This window comes from Sebastes fasciatus, chromosome 2 (assembly GCF_043250625.1).
Source record: "Sebastes fasciatus isolate fSebFas1 chromosome 2, fSebFas1.pri, whole genome shotgun sequence".
NCBI classification, from domain to species: Eukaryota; Metazoa; Chordata; class Actinopteri; order Perciformes; family Sebastidae; genus Sebastes; species Sebastes fasciatus.
Genome location: NC_133796.1, coordinates 3,105,256 through 3,124,022, shown reverse-complemented (window position 1 = coordinate 3,124,022; position 18,767 = coordinate 3,105,256). Strand labels below are relative to the sequence as shown.

General features: G+C 39.4%; 1 protein-coding gene across 3 annotated transcripts in view; it reads right to left on the bottom strand.

Annotated features, from left to right (window-relative positions):
• Positions 1–18,557, bottom strand: part of LOC141782119 (multiple epidermal growth factor-like domains protein 11) — a 156,109-nt gene extending 137,552 nt beyond the window's left edge. For all 3 annotated transcript variants that reach the window (XM_074658180.1, XM_074658162.1, XM_074658170.1), the window contains exon 1: positions 18,271–18,557. The gene's annotated coding sequence lies outside the window, so the exon portion shown is untranslated. The remainder of the gene's footprint in view (positions 1–18,270) is intronic.
• Between the last annotated feature and the right edge of the window lie 210 nt (positions 18,558–18,767).

The following is an 18,767-nucleotide window of genomic DNA, read 5'->3' as shown; positions in this document are numbered from 1 at the left end:
TGCATGTGATTATCATAAAGTGGTTATGTCTGTAAAGGGGAGACTCGTGGGTTAACACGTTGTTATCGCGTTACCTTTGACAGCCCTGCAGGAAAATATTCTCTGAATAAAAAACAAATGCGCACGGAGAAGGCAACTGTGGTTGAAGTCGCCTTCGTCAAGTGGATTGATAATGAATGGTCATGTAATGTCCCCAAAGTCAAATTTTGCAGACCGGCTCCTCGGCTCCTCGGCACCAGCAGTTAAAGGGTGGGTGGTCTGTTCATTAACACCTTATTGAACACCTGTGATCACAAATACTATTTAGGTTAATAACCCCTGTATCAACTGCTGGATAGTAGATTTACTGATAAAAACAGATCATCACAAGGCAGAGGAACATTCACAACTAATTTGCATCAAGGATATTGAAAATTATCAATTAGAGGAAGGATACAAAAAAAGTTTCCCTGGCACAAAATATCCCTCAGAGTGCAGTAAAGTCTACCATAAAAATGTAAAGAATATGTCAAAGCTGTAAATCTGCCTGGAGCAGGCCGTCTTTAGAAACCCAGAGTCTGTGTGAGAGGGGGAACTAGTGAGTTAGGGAGGCCTCCAGAGACCTCAGAGAGCTCTGAAGAAGCAACAGGGCTCTGCGGCTGAGATGGGAGATAACAGCTACTGCCTGGGCGATTCACCAGTCACAGCTTTAACGAAAAGTGAAAGCCACTGTTCAAAAACTCGACGCACATTTGGGCTAGAAGGTATGCTGGAAGAAGGTCCGATAACTGAGCTTTTTGGCCATCACATTAAATTCTATGTTTGAGCCGAAACACACCGTCCCGCTGTGGGGGAGATGGCAGCACCATGCTGTAGGGGGGTTTCTCTCTGCAGCAGGCTGGTGAAGGCTGAGGGTAACATGAAAGCAGCAACATATGAATACTGTAGAGACCTGCCAGTTGGGAAAAGATTTATTTTCCTGCAAGAAAATGACCCCCAATGTCAAGCCAAACCTTCACAGGAATGGCTTCAAAACAACACAACGTTAATGGCCGAGGCAGAGTCTACATCCATTAAAAACAACAACAACAAAAAAGAACTGTGGATGTGAAATAAGTGTGGATGAGATCGACTCAGCTGTACAAGTTGTTGTAAATCAATTTACTTAATCTACATATTTCATTGATTATCATGAAAAACATTAACTGCTCCAAGCAATCATTGCTGCAGCTTCTGCGTTGGCTGAAAATGATGGATGAGTGGGACGGATACATCACTCGCGATTGATCAGTAAAGCTGGGCATACACATACACTGTATGATTTTAGAAATGTTGTTGTGTAATTCCTACTCCTACTGTGTGAGTAGATCGTTTGTGATGTAAAGCCAAAGCTCACAATTTATGCGCTCACACTGTGCGGTCCGATCGTCAGCCTCGACCTGAGTTTTCACACTGTACGGTTGACAGTTGTCAATACAGATTTGTTTGAAAGCTCCGAGTCAGGTAAAGTTTGTTTGCTAGCAGAGGTCTGTTTGGGTCACAATGTTAACAAGCCAGAAACATGCTGCCTTGATCATCTGTGCCATCCTGTCTGCTGAAACGTCTAAAAAAAAGAGGGGCCAGCGTATATGGACTCACAGGTGGCGAGGAAGACGTGGACGGTATGGCTTGTCCATTTTGCAGAAAGAATTGAAGGTAAGCTAGCTCCATTTTACTATATCTGTTGTCGAGGGCCGGTCGGGAGGAGTTAATTGTCGTTGGTCCACTGCATGGCAAACGACGCCCAAGGAAGCTGAAATTCGGTCAAACTCTAAAATGAATAATGAGTAAACCTCGAGCCAGAAACGGGGTAAAAATGTACCGTGTATGCCCAGCTTTAGGGAAAAACAAAATCCCAACAAGAAATCAGCTGACATGAACACAATGTCAGACTGAATGAATCGAGTGAAAAAAAGTCAACTGAGTCTGATTATTATCCGGTTTAGGATCTAAAAAAATTTAAAATGAATTTAGACTCCATTAACTCAAATAGTCACTCTCTTTTAGCTCTGTTTTAATCTCCACCAACCCCTGAGAAAAACATCTGGCTCTGTAGCTGCTAAATGCTCCACTGTCTGCTGTTTAATGCTGGAAACAAGACTGATGAGAGTCGTGAGAGTGAACCAAAACAGTAGCATTGTGGGCCATAAAACCAAAACAAGGAGCTGAAAGAGGCTAAAATGCTCTGAGGGGAACTGCAGAGTTTGTGGGTTTGTCACTATGAGCGAGTCCTTTAATATTACACATCAACACATTCTCACTCTCAACTCGTCAAAAACTACCGCTTTAGTCAATGTCCCTCAGCATCGGAGACCAACGCACGGGGGACCCCTCTTGCATTACTTTTGGACGGATCAGAGACGGCGTGTCAATATACACTTGTTACATGCATAGTGTCCTTTCAAAATAAACTTCCGTTTTCACAGGAAGTTAGGTTTGGCAACACAACCACTTAGTTAGGGTTAGGAAACAGTCGTGGTTGACGTTTACTTCACTGACAAACGACTCATGTGACTGATGACACCAATGATGACGACGTGACGAAATAAGTCGATGTTACTTCTAGTTTCACACGGGATGCGAACACCGGTCTCCTGCTGAAAGTCCTATGTTTGTTGGACCCATCCACCATAAGCCGTCTTTCTCACTTTTTATTCTACATCACTAGCTCTGAGAGTAGCATATTTATGCGGCTGTGTTTACATTGGACAGACTACTGTACTCGGTACAGAATACATGGCGTACAAGTGACACAGCAAAAGCAAGAAGGGCGTTCTTATTGCACACTTTTGCCTTGAGCATTATTGTGTCATTCATACGCCTTTTCATGCGACAGGGCTGCAGCACAATACATAGTGATAAAACAACCTAAACATCTATTTTGATTTCATGGGAACTTTAAGTAGTGAAAGCGCTGCATGTTAAACACCTAAATGAAAATATATGTGTCTTCCAAACTACTGAAGTTATAACTCCTGGCAGCTCCGTCGGCTGCACACCCACCCAAAGCCGAGCTATAAAGTTCAGTCCTTCCTCTGAAGGCGGTCGGCTCCCCTGTGCTATTGACAGACAGTAAGAGGAGTTAAGCCAAGAGGATGCGGGTTAGTGGTGATATTCCCCTGGGTGAGCTGGCACACATAAGAAGACATATCAGCACTATTTGTAAAAAGTCACACACAGCCCCGCAGAGGACGGTCCACCTGTCATTGAGATAAACTGGCTAATAATTGATCGTCACAGAAATGAAGAGGGGGGCACCGGGGTTAAAGAAAACTCTTTAGTTATTTTGTATGCATGTGTGTGTACGTCCTGTGATGGAAAGACAAGAGTTGGGTTTAGCTCAGCTAGATTGTGGGATTTCTTTAATGAGAAATGCACTTGCTGCATAATAATGTCCATATCTCAAAACGTACTCTCAGGGTAGCTGCAGGCTTTTCAATTCTATCTCAATTTCAAACTGTCCGAATGCATCTGCTGCCAGAGCACGTGGTGTTCAGATGGTCTGAAACAATGTGACACTGCAGGGCTCGTTTTACATTTTCAGTAATATTGATAAAAAAAACATCCATTTTGTTTTAAACAAGGACTTCAGCTTCAAGTTTCAGAGACTACCAACCTCATCTAGTGAGAATTAGGACATATAATGCGCCTTTATCCTCATGCTTGCATACAGTCTGACGCTGCTGAGTCCTTTGTCAAACTAATGAATTGCACCGCTATCGTACAAATGAAAAATAATTAGAAAAGGTTCCCGTATTAAGGTCAAAACCATTGAATTTCCCAAATAATAGCTGAATAGAGAATGAACAAACAATTCATCTTCCATTCTCTAAGTTCTTTGACACATTTGCTGTCTAAAGTGTTTCAGCAATCAACAGCGATTAAGCTATAGGAAACTGTATCATCATTTGACTTTATAGACTTCATCATCTTTATTTCCTGCTTTAAGTGCTCAGGTCTCAACAGCTGTGATTAATTACATTTTTCCAAACATTGAATGCTGTTCTTCCCTCTGCATCACTTTGGATTTGTGATTGACAGGTTATCAATCTGTTAGTTAGAGTTGAGGGAATAGTGAACTGCCAGCCTCGGTGAAGAGAAATCTGTTTATTTTGCAGGATTTTTAACTGTAAAAATTCCAAACTAAGATTCATCTCAAAGTGTTTATCATCAGGGCGACAACAGCCAATACTAGCCTGAAACTACAGTACAGTGCTACAACCAGGGTCTGAAATTAGCACCCGCCACCCACCAAATGCAGGTAAATTGTTGGCAGTGGCGGGTAAAATCATCAGGCCATCCGCCACTTTGGCAGACAGGGAAAACGCTACAGATGGGAATAGAGAATCGGTTCCCGTTACGAACGGGTTCTTAGTTGTCCGATTCCTTGGCATCTCATGCCTCCTTGTCTATCGATTCCTCTTATTGATGCTTTCCGATAGCTACGCTGCGCAATGATGCAACAGCATATGCACGCTGTATCATGTTTCTGTTTGTTTAGGACCAGAGACACGGCAGAGAGAAAAAAAGCGCTCAACAGCGTGGTGCTACTAAACCTGAGGGGACGCACCCTTTTTTTCCCCTGATAAAGCGACACTGTGAACAACAAACCTGTGTTGTAATCAAAAGGAGGACAGCTAGTAATGTTACCTGTTAGCAGCTGGTGGGCAGCACAATCCTGCTTGGCTAAATAACGGAGCTACTAACGTTAACAGAGGTGCCATTGAGTTGTTATTATGAGGCGTTCAAAGACGAAGGTAAATTACAACATGTAATCTCGTAAAATTAAGTTTTGGGTGACAAACTTTAATAAATCCAGTTGTTTGAAGGAGATGTTTTCACAGTAATATAAAATAGATATTTGAAAGAGAATTATAACCTGTTTAACTTCCTAACACTAGCTCGAAGCAGCTTGCCAAGATTTTTTAATCAAAGCAAATATTGAAATATTCATAATCATTTGAATTGTGTGTGTTTTTATGCAAATAACCACCATAGATGACAATAACAAAGTACAGTACAGTACTGTGAAAAATAGGACTCCCCCAGAAGCTACGGTGTAATTCGAACACTGTAATTTACAATGCATATAATGTTTTTATGTAAAATATATCAAACATTGAATGACATCAGATCTAAAATGTAATTCCTTCATTTAGCGCAGAGATTTCAAAAGTGGCAGTCAAAATTTCTGAGTGGCAGACAAAAAAAAATACTTGTCTGCCACAGTGGCAGGAAGTGAGAAAAGTTCATTTCAGACCCTGGCTACTACTAACACACAGATTCAATGAAAATATTCCAGACCTTTGTTTCATGTGTAGCCTTCTACAAGGGACGTTTATACACCGCATATTAACAAGATAAGAACCTTTTGGGGCAAGGACATTTGTATAATTGTTAAAATTCTGTCTGTAAAGGAACTTAAGGTTAATATGTTGGGTCTGTATCATCGTGATCTTCAGAATCAGAATCAGAAATACTTAATTGATCCTCGGGGGGGAAATTGGAGCGTTACAGTTACTCTTATATAAAGATAAGAAATGCAAGAAAATATGAATTAAAAGAGTGTATAACATGTAAATTATGTACATAATGCTGCAATGTGTACATGATGCTACAATATAAACATAATATATGTAAATAAATATAGGTACTACAATAAAAAAATAAGAAAATGAGAATATAAAAAATATGTACAAATATTTGCATTAAGATGTGCAATATATAGCATATAACCACAGTGCTGAGAAGTGGGATCTAAGTGTGGTAAATATAAATGCAAGAATGGTATGATTAAGAAATTAATTAATAACAATATTTCTTGAATGTACAGTAAAAATGCAGTATTAATGACTGTTGAATTATTGCACAAATTATTGTACAGTTAAGTCAGTATTGTATATAGCAGCTGGTGGGGGAAATAAGTCCAGGCCTTTCTCTATTCTTCCTTTGAGAAAAGAAGAAATGTATTGATATCTAATAGGACTTTATTGGAAGTAAACAAGAAGACCTAATATGGGGGTTTGGATAAACAACACGGCTCAATGGAAATCAATGGAAAAATTCCATAAGGGGAGGAAGATAGGAGATTTATTTTATTTAGCATTTGGATGACACACACACGTTGCCATAACCGCTGTGTTGAGGAGTAACACACATGCAGGATATATCACATTTATGGATGTGTTAATATTTAATTTTCAAAATAAGCCAATCGCACAAATTACTTCTTAACTTCAGGGGAATAAGTTAATCCTTAACTAAATCTGATCAAACCCTTTAATGCTAACAGGGCTTTATCACCCGTCTCCTTATTAAACGCATGGCGTATTCAGATCTACCGGCGTTTAAAATCTCGGAGGAATGTCAGTCATAATTAGTATGTTGTTGCAGCCCTGCTGCTAACATTAAAGCATAAGAAAGCAAATTTATCTCCAAAGTGCCTTCAGATATTCACTTTAGAATTCACATCAGAGCACATGATGGTGTTTCCGATGCGCAGCAGCACGCAGCAATCAGCACTTTCCTTCATTAGCAGACTGAAGGTCATCTGTAGCGTCTTAGCTCATATGAAAATGCTTCAGCAGATTCTCAGCTGACGTCAAGGTGCAGCAACAGCAGCTTTAGCTTTTAGGAAAGAAACTCACACTGACAATCATTCATGAAAACTGCACCAAGGCTTAAATGAATGAAGAAGAAGTTGCTTATGTTTTCCAGAAACCTCTGAGAAGTGAAGCCAATGCTGAAGTGTCTTAAACCTGCATTCTCTCTAACAGCCAGCAGGGGGCGACTCCTCTGGTTGCTAAAAGAAGTCTGATTGTATAGAAGTCTATGAGAAAATGAGCCTACTTCTCTCTTGATTTATTACCTCAGTAAACATTGTAAACATGAGTTTATGGTCTCAATCTCTAGTTTCAAGTCTTCTTCAATACAGCATGATGTTCATTTAGTAAATTATGGTCCCATTTAGAGTCAAATAGACCATAAAGCAGGGGATGCTTTAGGGCGGGGCTACCTTGTGATTGGCAGGTCGCTACCACGGCGTTGTTCGGTCTGGGAGTTGTCCGTGTTTTGGTCGTACAACTTTAACCCTTTCACGGTGTGTTTTCACTTCATGAAAGTTAATTATAACTTCTTTGGTCGCCTGAAAATGTCTGATGAGAGGGAACGTGAGCAGCTTATGTGCGTTGCTGAACCTGTCGCCTAAAAATTTTTCATTCAGCGTTCGGTTGTACTTAGCTCCACCCTCTCATGTCACTTCTTGTTGCAAAGAAAGATGCCGACGGACAAAAACCAAGATGACGACGGACAACCAAAGCGTCTCAGCTGAAAAAATGTTGCACCTCCAAAGCACCCTCAAGCGCTTCAAGCTTTGCGTTTTCAGCTGGGAAAAATGTGAGAAATGTGATACTGTGTGACTTTCAAATGCCAAAACAGATGAATTGTTAAGGTTAACACAGAAGCCATTAAATGTGCATGTTTACATTGTGAGGAATCATTAACAGTAATCAGTGAATGTAGAGTGTCTCCTAATAGGTCTACTGTATATGGAGCCTATTAAATGCATAATATGCATTATTTAGAGGTAAACCAAGCAAATTTAAATTATTCAGGAATATATCAAACAAGTAGCCCTCCGTATTACGCTCTACCCTTCAAGTAGCTCTCAGTCTCAAACAGGTTGGTGACTCCTGCCTTGAGGCCTTTGCACAACAAGTCTTTATTTTTCGTCCAAAATTGACGCATGTTTAGAAATAAATACAACCTGACGTTGTGTCAATCACGTTTACACACCGACCCAAAGTTTTTGTAACAGGTTTGATTTCTGCGTTTTTTCCACATCCGTCAAAAGGCAAAAGAGGGTTGTTTGACCATTCAGAGTCACCGTCCGTGCAAACGCCATTATCCAAAAAATGGCATCTGATAAACATTCACTTCATCTACCAGCACAAAGCACTTTACAATAAAGAAATAAAAGAATACAGAGATGCGGGAATTAAAGACAGATTGTGGCAGCTGATTGCAGAAGAACAGCTTGGAATCGGGGATGATCACAAAACAAAGGATGTAAAGATTAGACAGTAGTGATTGTACTCTAGGCAGCTAATCGATAGCTTCTTGCTGACGTCATTCATTCATTAGCCCTGTTTGGGACTATCCATTGCACCCAGGTATTAATTCAGTTTTGTCTCGTATTGCAAATTTTCACAACGAATAGAATAATAAAACGCATCGGACTCAGTGTGCAAGGTTTCAGTGCTTAACCTTTTTTTATTGGATGACGGATTTAAAAACATAATAAAAATACGGACTTGGTGTGCAAAGACCTTTACTGGGTTAATCCTGTTTTGACCCTAACTACATTTAACCAAAAGTCTGCAAAGCTGTCAACAAGTTTCAGTCTAACTGGTGGCTCAGCAACAGATGTTACAGACCCTGATACCTGGGCACCATCAGCTTTTGATCCAGTTTATACTGCCTGATCAAAACCTTTCCAAGCACAGCACAATAGCAGTGTGTCGTTGTTATGTTGGGTTAGCAGCTGTCACAGCACGGTCAGTAACGAACCCCATAGAGACTCTCTACAGACAGATTGTCAGAAAAGCAGGAGGATCACTTTACAATGAGCAAGTCTGGCTGTGCCGGACTTAGTATAATCCACTATAATGCTTCCAGCTCTCGGGGTCTTCTATGAGGGAAGCTGTCAAAGCTGGTTAGCTTGAAGTCGACAACTTCATACGGAGGCCCGATCCGAGGAGAGAAAGTAACTAAACACTAAGACGAGAGAGGCTATTCAGCCGGCGAGCACTTCTCTAATCTGACTTGTGTTTTCTTTCAGAGGACACTGACAAGTACTCTCTATATATTCAGGAAAAAAAGTCAAAATAAATGCACCAGCAGAATTAAATTCTTCCCTCCCTGAGTCCCGGTGGCTGAGCGGTGTCACAGGGTGATCTCTGCTATAATTTGGTTCCACTCGTCTCCCAGAGCCAGGCAAGGTCATTACTTATTACGAGGAACATAATGATTTGGATTGTCCGTCTCCAGGCTCTCGTGTTTAATGAAAGCACTGAGAAATGCCACAGAAATCTCACACAAATTCCCAGCTGGCATCATTTCAGGGTTTTTGGTTGCTATGATTACTTCACTATTATTGAGTGTCGAGTCCCACTGAGGCCGTCTGAAACAACTCTCACTTCTAAAATAACTGTACAGTATCACTTTTTACAGGTGCAGTTGGACGTGCAGAGGTAGTTTATTTATTTGACTGTTTTTAGGATAACACATCTATTGACATAAACAGACTTTTTCAATTAAATACCATCAACATACAGGACTGCTATGTTGGGTTGTGTTTTGTGAAAAAGAGGATGTTTTTCTGCCTGTATATAAAACCTACAAGCCTCGTCATGCTGCATCCATATCTCATTACAATCCACATCATGCCAAGATAATTAATTTCTGGAGCGCCGTACCAACAGAAATAAAAATACAACCTGACCTGAAAACGTTTAATGAAAAGGTGAAACACCGGCTGAAACTAAACCAAACCTGTGATCACTGATTATTGATTGGGAACATACATATGTAAATTGATTGTAATGTACGATGTTGCATTATGTGATTTAATGTATGATGTGCTATTCTGTATTTTTTTTACATTTATTTTATTTTTATTAAAAGCCTAACCAGGGACAAGGTCTGCAAATTAAGTCCTACATACGTTGCATCGGTTGCACTTTAATTAAGTGTAACAATGCCTATGTATTGTCCCTGTCAAATAAACTAATAAATAAAAAGAAGTAACAGAACTGCTAACGATGCACACAGATGTGAAACTAAGTTGGTGACTGTGGAGAACAAACACAGTTTCAACCATGTAGAAAACCTCCTGTTGATTTGTCAAACAGATTTGATTCTATTTTGTCTTTAAGGTTCCCAGGTTTGCATCCGTCTTTTTCAGCCCAGTTCTCCATCTATTGTGAACCACATTGTATTGCATTGTTGTGTATAAACTGACCTATTCAAAATAAAGTTATTACTATTATCTAGGCTCAGAAAATCGCCACCAACAGCGTGCAAACAGCAGGTCTTCACCAACACAGTGTGCTCATTGTTAAGCAACTGAAAGGATTTCGGTCAGAACTGGGAGAAAAATAGGACAAGAACTAGAACTACCACCTCGCCAGCCAACTCGCAGTTTAAATGCATCTCTGTGTCATCATGTCATCCCTTCATCATTTTATCCTGTTAGATATTTGTGTGAATTTGTCATAATTCACATACAAATTCTTGAGTTAGGGCCAAAAACATGTTTTGTGCCTGTTGAGCTGCAGTTTGCCATGTTATGATTTGAGCATATTTGTTATGCTGAATGCAGTACCTGTGAGGGTTTCTGGACAATTTTTTGTGTAGTTAATTGATTCATTTACTAATTAATTGATCCAATAATAAACATACATTTGCATAAAGCAGCATATTTGTCCACTCCCATGTTGATAAGAGGATTAAATACTTGACAAATCTCCCTTTGTGGTACATTTTGAACAGATCAAAAATGTGTGATTAATTTGCGATTAATCACGATTAACTATGGACAGTCATGCGATCAATCTCAAATAAATATTTTAATTGATTGACAGCTTTAATGTAATTTAATGGCACCTCCCGTTAACATTAGCTCAACTGTTAGCTCTGCAGGACCGTGCTGCTTCTCGGCTGCTAACAGCAACGTTAACTAGCTCTCGTCCTGTTTGTTGTTCATAATGTAGCGTTAACAGAGAAAGAACAGGGTGCGTCCCGTGGACACGTTGATAGTGAGTTCACTGCGTCCCAAACACATTTTCTATTGTGCCTGGGACGACGGGAAGACGTTAGTCTCGAGCCCTGGCGGTACCTGTTGTACTGTAAAAAAACAAGTACTGTCACGTTTTCAGAATTTTGGCATCGACTTGCAAAACCATGGTACCGCCTTTGGCTTCATTCAGAGGCCATCCTGACCATAATAACACTACTTTAGGTGCAACAAAAGTGCGAAACTCTGCGGCTCACGTTACCGCAGTTTCACAAGCGTGTCGATCACTCTAGAGCCAGAGTTTGGTTTGAGCAACATTGCGGACGCCATGAAGAGGACCTGCTCCCTGTGTAGATATGAAGGACTCATTCTAAGCTAACGGAAACACAATGATTCTTAGTTTCAGGTGATTAAACACTAATGAAAATACAGTTCTGAATATTATATTATATCTCCGCTAATAGATCCCCCGAAATGTAAAAAAAAATTAACAAAGACATTCAATTTACTACTTTAGAAGACAACAAAAACCATCAAATATTCTCATTAAAGAAGGAACCAGTGACTTTTTTAGCATTTTGCTTTCAAAATTGACAATTAATCGCTCATCAAACTTCAAACCAGCCATTAATTGATTCACCCGTTTATTCATCCATCACCCCGTCACACCTCAATGATCAAAGCAAGAACACCGTGACGCTCGACCACAAACTAGCTGGAACAAAACAACATGTGACCCTCTGAGCAACAACAACATGCAGAATGAAGCCCCCGGATGCTTCCTGTATAATGTGTTACTCATCCATTTGCCCTGAGGAGAGCATTCATGATGTTTTGTAATGGTCAGCCCCATCTCCCTCCCTCCTGTCCACTCCAAAGTACCCACCAGGCAGAACCACTTAAAAGACTTTCATGTTGCTTTCTCTTCTTCTGTTTTTTTCTCTCCTCCGCTCTGCCTTTGTTGCAGGATGAATAAGATGCTGAGAGCTGACGGGCTGCTGGCCTTAATGGTCTCTCCCTTTTACCTCCACCTTATGAGCTATTTGAATTTCATGACTAATGCTTTGCCGTTGTCTCATCCTGAGAATGAGAGAACAGCGGCCAAACTTCTTGATAAAGTATCTCCATAATTCACACACACACACACACACACACACCTTCTCTAAATAACATTTTCATCTCCATTTCCGAAGTGATAAACAAATGCACACTGACAAGTAGTTGGTGAGGAAATAAGAAACTACTAAAGATTACGCTCCTTTATGGCGTTCCCCTCCTTACACCGTGAAGCCACTTGGTATTATTTTCATCTCATGAGCGATAATGCAGCATAAGAGGTTCAGGCGAAACTTGCTATGCAAAGGCAGCTAGGCTAGTCGTCCAATATAACACGTCCTTGAGGAACAACAGCAAGCGTTCTCCCATTTATCAACACTGATTACACGTATTGATCTGACAGAACACGGAGGATTCCCAGCTGAAAGGGTTCAGCAGACTGGAAACACAGCGGCCGAGGATCGTGGTCCGTCCAGACTGAAATAGACGGACCGTTTTAGACAAAGCGTAATCCATCCGCCATCAGCTGTGAGATGATGAGGTCAATCTTTATCAGCATTAGGGCTGGGTGATACGGCTAAAATCTTCTATCATGATAAAGGTCATTTCATATCTTGATAACGATATACATCACGATATAGCATGTTTCCTGGTAATTAAAATAAGTAAATAGTAAGAAAGAAAAAGAAAATAAATTTGTCTTCACACAACATACCAACGTCACAATGTACATCCACGCATAGAACATAGATCATAAATACACTCATTAGAGCTGGGACGATTCACCTATCTCGATACGATCACGATACTTGTGTGACGATTCGATATGTATTGCGAAGTATTGCAACTAAATATTATGATCTATTGTGATTTTTGTTAACTTTTTTACCACTAGACCAAGGGGAAAAGTTGAATCATACACTTCTAGGGACTTTTACTTTGGCAAACATCAAAATTAATCCAGTAAAAATGTTAGATTTTCAGCATGTGTGTAGTCAGAGATGTCCTGAAGTCAAATATATCAGTCATTGTCAGACATTATTTATTATCCAGCAACAAAAAAATCAAAGAATAAAGACATTTCCCAGATTAGTGGTATTTTCTTTTTAATTTATAAGGGACATGTAATGTTTTATACTTCTGGTGAATATAATCCATCAATCTGATTTCCACATATGTATTTTGTATATACAGTTCTCTTTGTTAACACCTTATTTTGAAAACCGGACGTGTCTACTCCCTCTAACTTCTCCAAGGTGGTCTCTAGCTCTCCCGTCAGCTCCTTTCTCTTTATCCATCCATGGTCAGCTCCATCGGGGCCGTTTCAATGCAGAGAACATAAATGTCAGTATCTGGGGGCTCTACAGTCGTAGCGTCGGCCCATTTGACCACGGACACAAGAGCGACGGCCGGCTCGACCGCAACATTACCGCCATACGATAACGTTTCCTGTCCGTGACAGAGTTAGCAATATTTCGTCATAGTTTTGTGTTGTTGAATGATTTCTGATAATAAATATATACATATATTTGCATAAAGCAGCATATTTACCCACTCCCATGTTGATAAGAGTATTAAATACTTGACAAATCTCCCTTTACGGTACATTTTGAAAAGATAAAAAAAAATGTGATTGATTTGTGATTAACTATGGAAAATCTTTTTTTTAAATATTTTAATCGATTGACATACAAAAACATATACAATAGACATTTTTATATCGTTTTCAGCCCCAAACAGCATTATGCAAGATCTTGTTTATTCCATTTTCCTAATTAGGGGTTTTGCATGAATTATCGGTTTATGTTTATGAGATAATAAAAATAAAAAATTCCAATAGTTCTGTGGCAGATAAACACTAAATCCCTATATACAAATTAAGAACCTCCTTTCAGAATAAAATAAAAAAGACTCTCTCTTGAAACTCTCCTATACATCTTGGATCTTCATACGACATTTGCATGTAAAATGGAAAAAAAATTTTGTGGCCCGAATCGTTTATCTTTTGCAAATATTGCCTGACGTGCTCAAGGCAGCAATTTTTCTCTCTGAAATGAGCATGAATATGAAGAGCATTTTGGAATGGAATAGGAATGGAAATGGAAAGTCTAGTTTAATGTGTTGGTAGACTGACAAATAGTACTTCCAACCGTCTGCACGAACATCATTGAATTTCAGGGACAAAACGCTTCCACATGCTCCAGAAAAGAAAAAGAAGCCCAGAGGAACTGTGCACTGCTTGCTCCAATATTCCTGCTGTATTCTGCACCACATCAGGTGTTTAATGGCTTTGTGGTTGCACGGAGCAGCGGACTGTTTGGTTGGTATGCATGGGAGAGCAGCTGGCCTGGAGGAACTATTTTCTGCTCGCGACACACTTCAATACTCTGCCCTCAACAGCCTGTTATTCTTTAAACCGTGATTGGAATTATGTTTACCATTAGATGGCTAAATCACAAGTGCAGGAGTGTGGAGGGAACAATTATTAAGATGTGGCCAACAGAGCATTTGAAGTGTTGGTGTTGTGTTTTTTTTTTTTTATGGGCTTGAGAATAAATTCTCAATTAATGACTCCTACTGCTGCAGCCACAAATAATTAGCTAGACTACTGAAGGCTGTCTTAAACATAATTAATTCATATGTGATATTTTTTTTTCAAAAGAATGGCTGAACATTTTTATTTTTAGTCTTTCTTTTTCCAACCGCCATCATAAAGAAATCCCCTCTATTTTACTCTTTTATGGATCATAATTAGGGCTGCAAATAACGATTATTTTCATTATCAATCAATTGTTTGGAGTATAAAATGTCAGAAAATAGCACAGACCGTATATAAGAGGTTGATGTAGTCAGTGTGACGTCACCCGTTGGTTTGTGGACTGACGTTTTAAAGCCTTTACTTTGGCATTTTGGCATCTTGGTTTTCGTCATTGGCTGTTTTTTTTGCAACCAGATGTGACACGACAGGGTTGTAGCTAAAAACAACCAAACGCTGAATAAGACATTTTTAGGCAACGCAAATGTTACAATTAACTTTCATGAACGAAGAACACACTGTGAAACAGTTAAAGTTTAAGACAAATACACGGACAACGCCGTGGTAGCGACCTGTCAATCACAAGGTAGCCCCGCCCTAAAGCATCCCCTGCTTTATGGTCTATCTGACTATAAATGGGACCATCATTTACTAAATGAACATCATGCTGTATTGAAGAAGACTTAAACTAGCGATTGAGACCATAAGCTCATGTTACAATGTTTACTGAGGTAATAAATCAAGTGAGTAGTAGGCTCATTTTCTCATAGACTTCTATACAATCAGACTTCTTTTAGCAACCAGAGGAGTCGCCCCCTGTTGGCTATTAGAAAGAATGCAGGTTCAAGGAGCTTCAGCATTGGCTTCACTTCTCAGAACTGGAGGTTGCTGCCTGAAAAATAGTGAAAAATATCCATCCCAGTTTCTCAAAGTCCAAGATGATGTCTTGTTTTTTCAGCTTTCAGTTTTGGGGGCAAGTCATAGTCAAGTCAGCACACTGACACACTGACAGCTGTTGTTGCCTGTTGGGCTGCAGTTTGCCATGTTATGATTTGAGCATATTTCTTTATGCTAAATGCAGTACCTGTGAGGGTTTCTGGACAATATCTGTCATTGTTTTGTGCTGTTGATTAATTTCTATAAATATATACATACATTTGCATAAAGAAGCATATTTACCCACTCCCACGTTGATAGGAGTATTAAATACTTGACAAATCTCCCTTTAAGGTGCATTTTGAACAGATAAAAAATGTGTGATTAATCGTGATTAACTATGGATAATCGTGCAATTAATTGCGATTAAATATTTTAATCAATTGACAGCCTAAATCTCCACATTTGAAAGGCTGAAAACTTTTTCTGCCATCTTTGCATGAAAATTTGCTTTAAAGATGAATCAATCATCAAAATAGTTGGTGATTATTTTTCTGTCAATCGACTAATCGATTAGTCGACTTTTCGTTGCAACTCCACTCATAAGAAGAGCTTGGTAGCTCTGACATTAAGTTCCTAAAACATGACAATGCAGAAATTTAAGACAAAACTTAAGAGTGTCCAAGTATGCCTTTAAAATTTCAAAACTAGCATGAAATGTGTTAAAATATAAATCTGCATGTTCGCCTTTTGTACCATAGCTTTCTGAGCATTGATTATTAAATTGTTAAATAAGGTATAATGTAAAGCGAGCTGGTCATTGTTGTGAAATAAACCCCGACAGGGCGATGCCGCACCCAAACACGAAGCGGACTTTCTTTAAAAAAGTCTTTAATTTGACACAAAAACAGTCGTCCAGTGTCCGACATCAGAACTGCGTCCATAGCAACGGTCTTTTATAAAGAAACAACAGACCGTAGAACGCCCTGATTGACCAATCAGAATCGGGTATTCAACAAAGCCGTGTAATAAAAACCTATAATCACTTTCAGCTAAAACAGAACTATATTCACCTGGATGACAACAGGGAACATTAACAGTATATATATATATCAAATCTTCAACTTGCTTCAAGTAAAACAACAACCCATGTGCTCCTCCAGCGATCCTGAGTCTCAGGTCTGCAGCCGTCTGCCGTCACTCTCATTTACTTGTTTTTTTAAATGCATCTTTTGTTTGTTTTGCATTTCTTACAACCTTCTGTCTCTCATCTGTATATGAAGCCCTTTCCTGCACACACACACACACAGAACACACACACACTCCTGGTAACTGAAATCGTTGACCCACCATCAGCACCACCTCCAACTCCACCCCCGAGCCACGCACACAGCATCGTCTTAAAAAGTAAAACACATTTAATTAAAGTAAGAGCTCGGGAGTCGTCAAAAGCTGCATTACTATTATTGCGAGAGCACATTTGTGACAAACGTCTCTGTGACATATTGCACAGCACAATCTCCAACCAGCAGCAGCTCAGTAAATGCAGCTGCTTGAGGAGAGAACACAGAAACTGAGCAGCACTTCTCTCTCTGTATTATCGGTTAGCTTCAGTCTTTCTATTGGCTTTGAGCTTTACATGCTCAGGTCATTAAACACCAATATTCTGAATATTCAATCGGTTTTAACAATTGATTATAATCTTCAAAGAGACATGACCTGAAACCTCTGTACACTACTTGTATTTCTGAATAATCAGCAACACTTCAGCCTCCTAAACCAGCTTTTGGCTGTATGTGTGCCTTGCTCAAGATGGCCATCTAGTGCTGACAGCGTGCTACTCTCTGTGTAAACTCTGCCTGCTGTGATGCCTCAGGGGAATCAATGGAAATACTACAACTGCAATGATCATCCTGACCCATCTAATTAACATCACAAACTCAGACAGAGTCCAGACCTCTATATAGATGGGAAACTGTCTCAATGCACACCATTGGTTTTCAGTCCTCAGCAGCCTGGAGGAGTAGTAGCAGCTCACTGCAGGTTTTAGTTCAGGTAGCAGCTCTTCTGTCCTACCAGCTACTCCATTACAGCTGATTGCATTGAGCTGTTGGCCAAGGTCGACTATGTCCCGATTAGATCTCTGGAATAAAACCCAGCAGATGTCTGGGACCTGAGGACTGCAGAGATTGACAACAATTTAACTTGCAATAAATAAGAATAAAACCACTAAGTGACTGCATGTCAACAAAGCATTCAGTTTCATAAAGAAAGGAGCGATGAGACAAACTTTTTTAAGGCAAACTGCTCATACTGATGCCAAAAACACACAATAGCAACAGTGATCATGAAAATAAATAATAATAGGCTAATTATAACTGAAAAAAAGAATCTGCCAAATCAATATAAGATCCTTATTACGGGAAAATAGCAATTACTTTTCTTGAGTTTCACATTTTGCTCATTTAGCTCAAAATTGAGCAATTATGCAGCTGGATTATAATGATATGCAGGTTATTTAAGGTTCAAATATACACACTACAACGATTTATCTGTCTTGTGCAAAGTCTTGCAATTACAATTCAGGATGATAATTATAATATTGACTTTTCTTCGAGTTTCACATTTTGCTCATTTAGCTCAAAATGTAAGCAACAATGTAGCTGGATTTTCAAGATATGCAGGTTATTTAAGGCTCAAATATACAAACTACAAGGATGTATCTGTCTTGTGCAAAGTCTTCCAATTAAAATTCAAGATGATAGTCTACAATATAGTTACTAATATAACAACACAGCAATGCATGTTAAAAAGCAAACAGTTAATATTAAAGAAAATAGCCCACCTGAATGCAAAGCTTTGATTATAATTAAATTCACTAATAGGAAACCACACACTCCCTCTGTCAGGTCATTATGATTCAGCATTTAGCTGTTCTGTGTGTGTAAAATAATTAAAAACAATAACAGTGTCAATAATAAGAGCTTACCTGCAGGAGAGATGCGTCCTAAATAAAGTTCATTCTGGTGGATTTATTATGCAAATAAAGATGCTATTAAAGGAGCTTCCTGAGAGACGACGTGGTTGACATTATTCTTAAAAAAAAAAAAAATTCTAAAAGATGTGGAGCAACATGAGTAAAGTCCTCAGCATCATCCGTGTCGGTGTGCAGTAGTTACCAACTTGAGCTCAGAGTGTCTCAGTGAGTCTCAGTGAGTCTCTGATGCTGCAGCTGCTGCTCTGCACAGAGCGACCGAAGAGCAGCGGAGGCAGCGAGAGTACTGACCCCACCTCACTTCCGCTTCGGTTTTGGGGGGAAAAAAACACTGAGTCAAGAGGTTTTAGTTTCACTTCAGTATTAAAGGTCCCATATTATAAAAAAGTGAGATTTTCATGTTTTTTTATTATAAAGCAGGCTTTAGTTCTATATAAATACTGTGAAAGTATCGAAACACTCAATCCACAAGGAAATACACACAGCGCGTA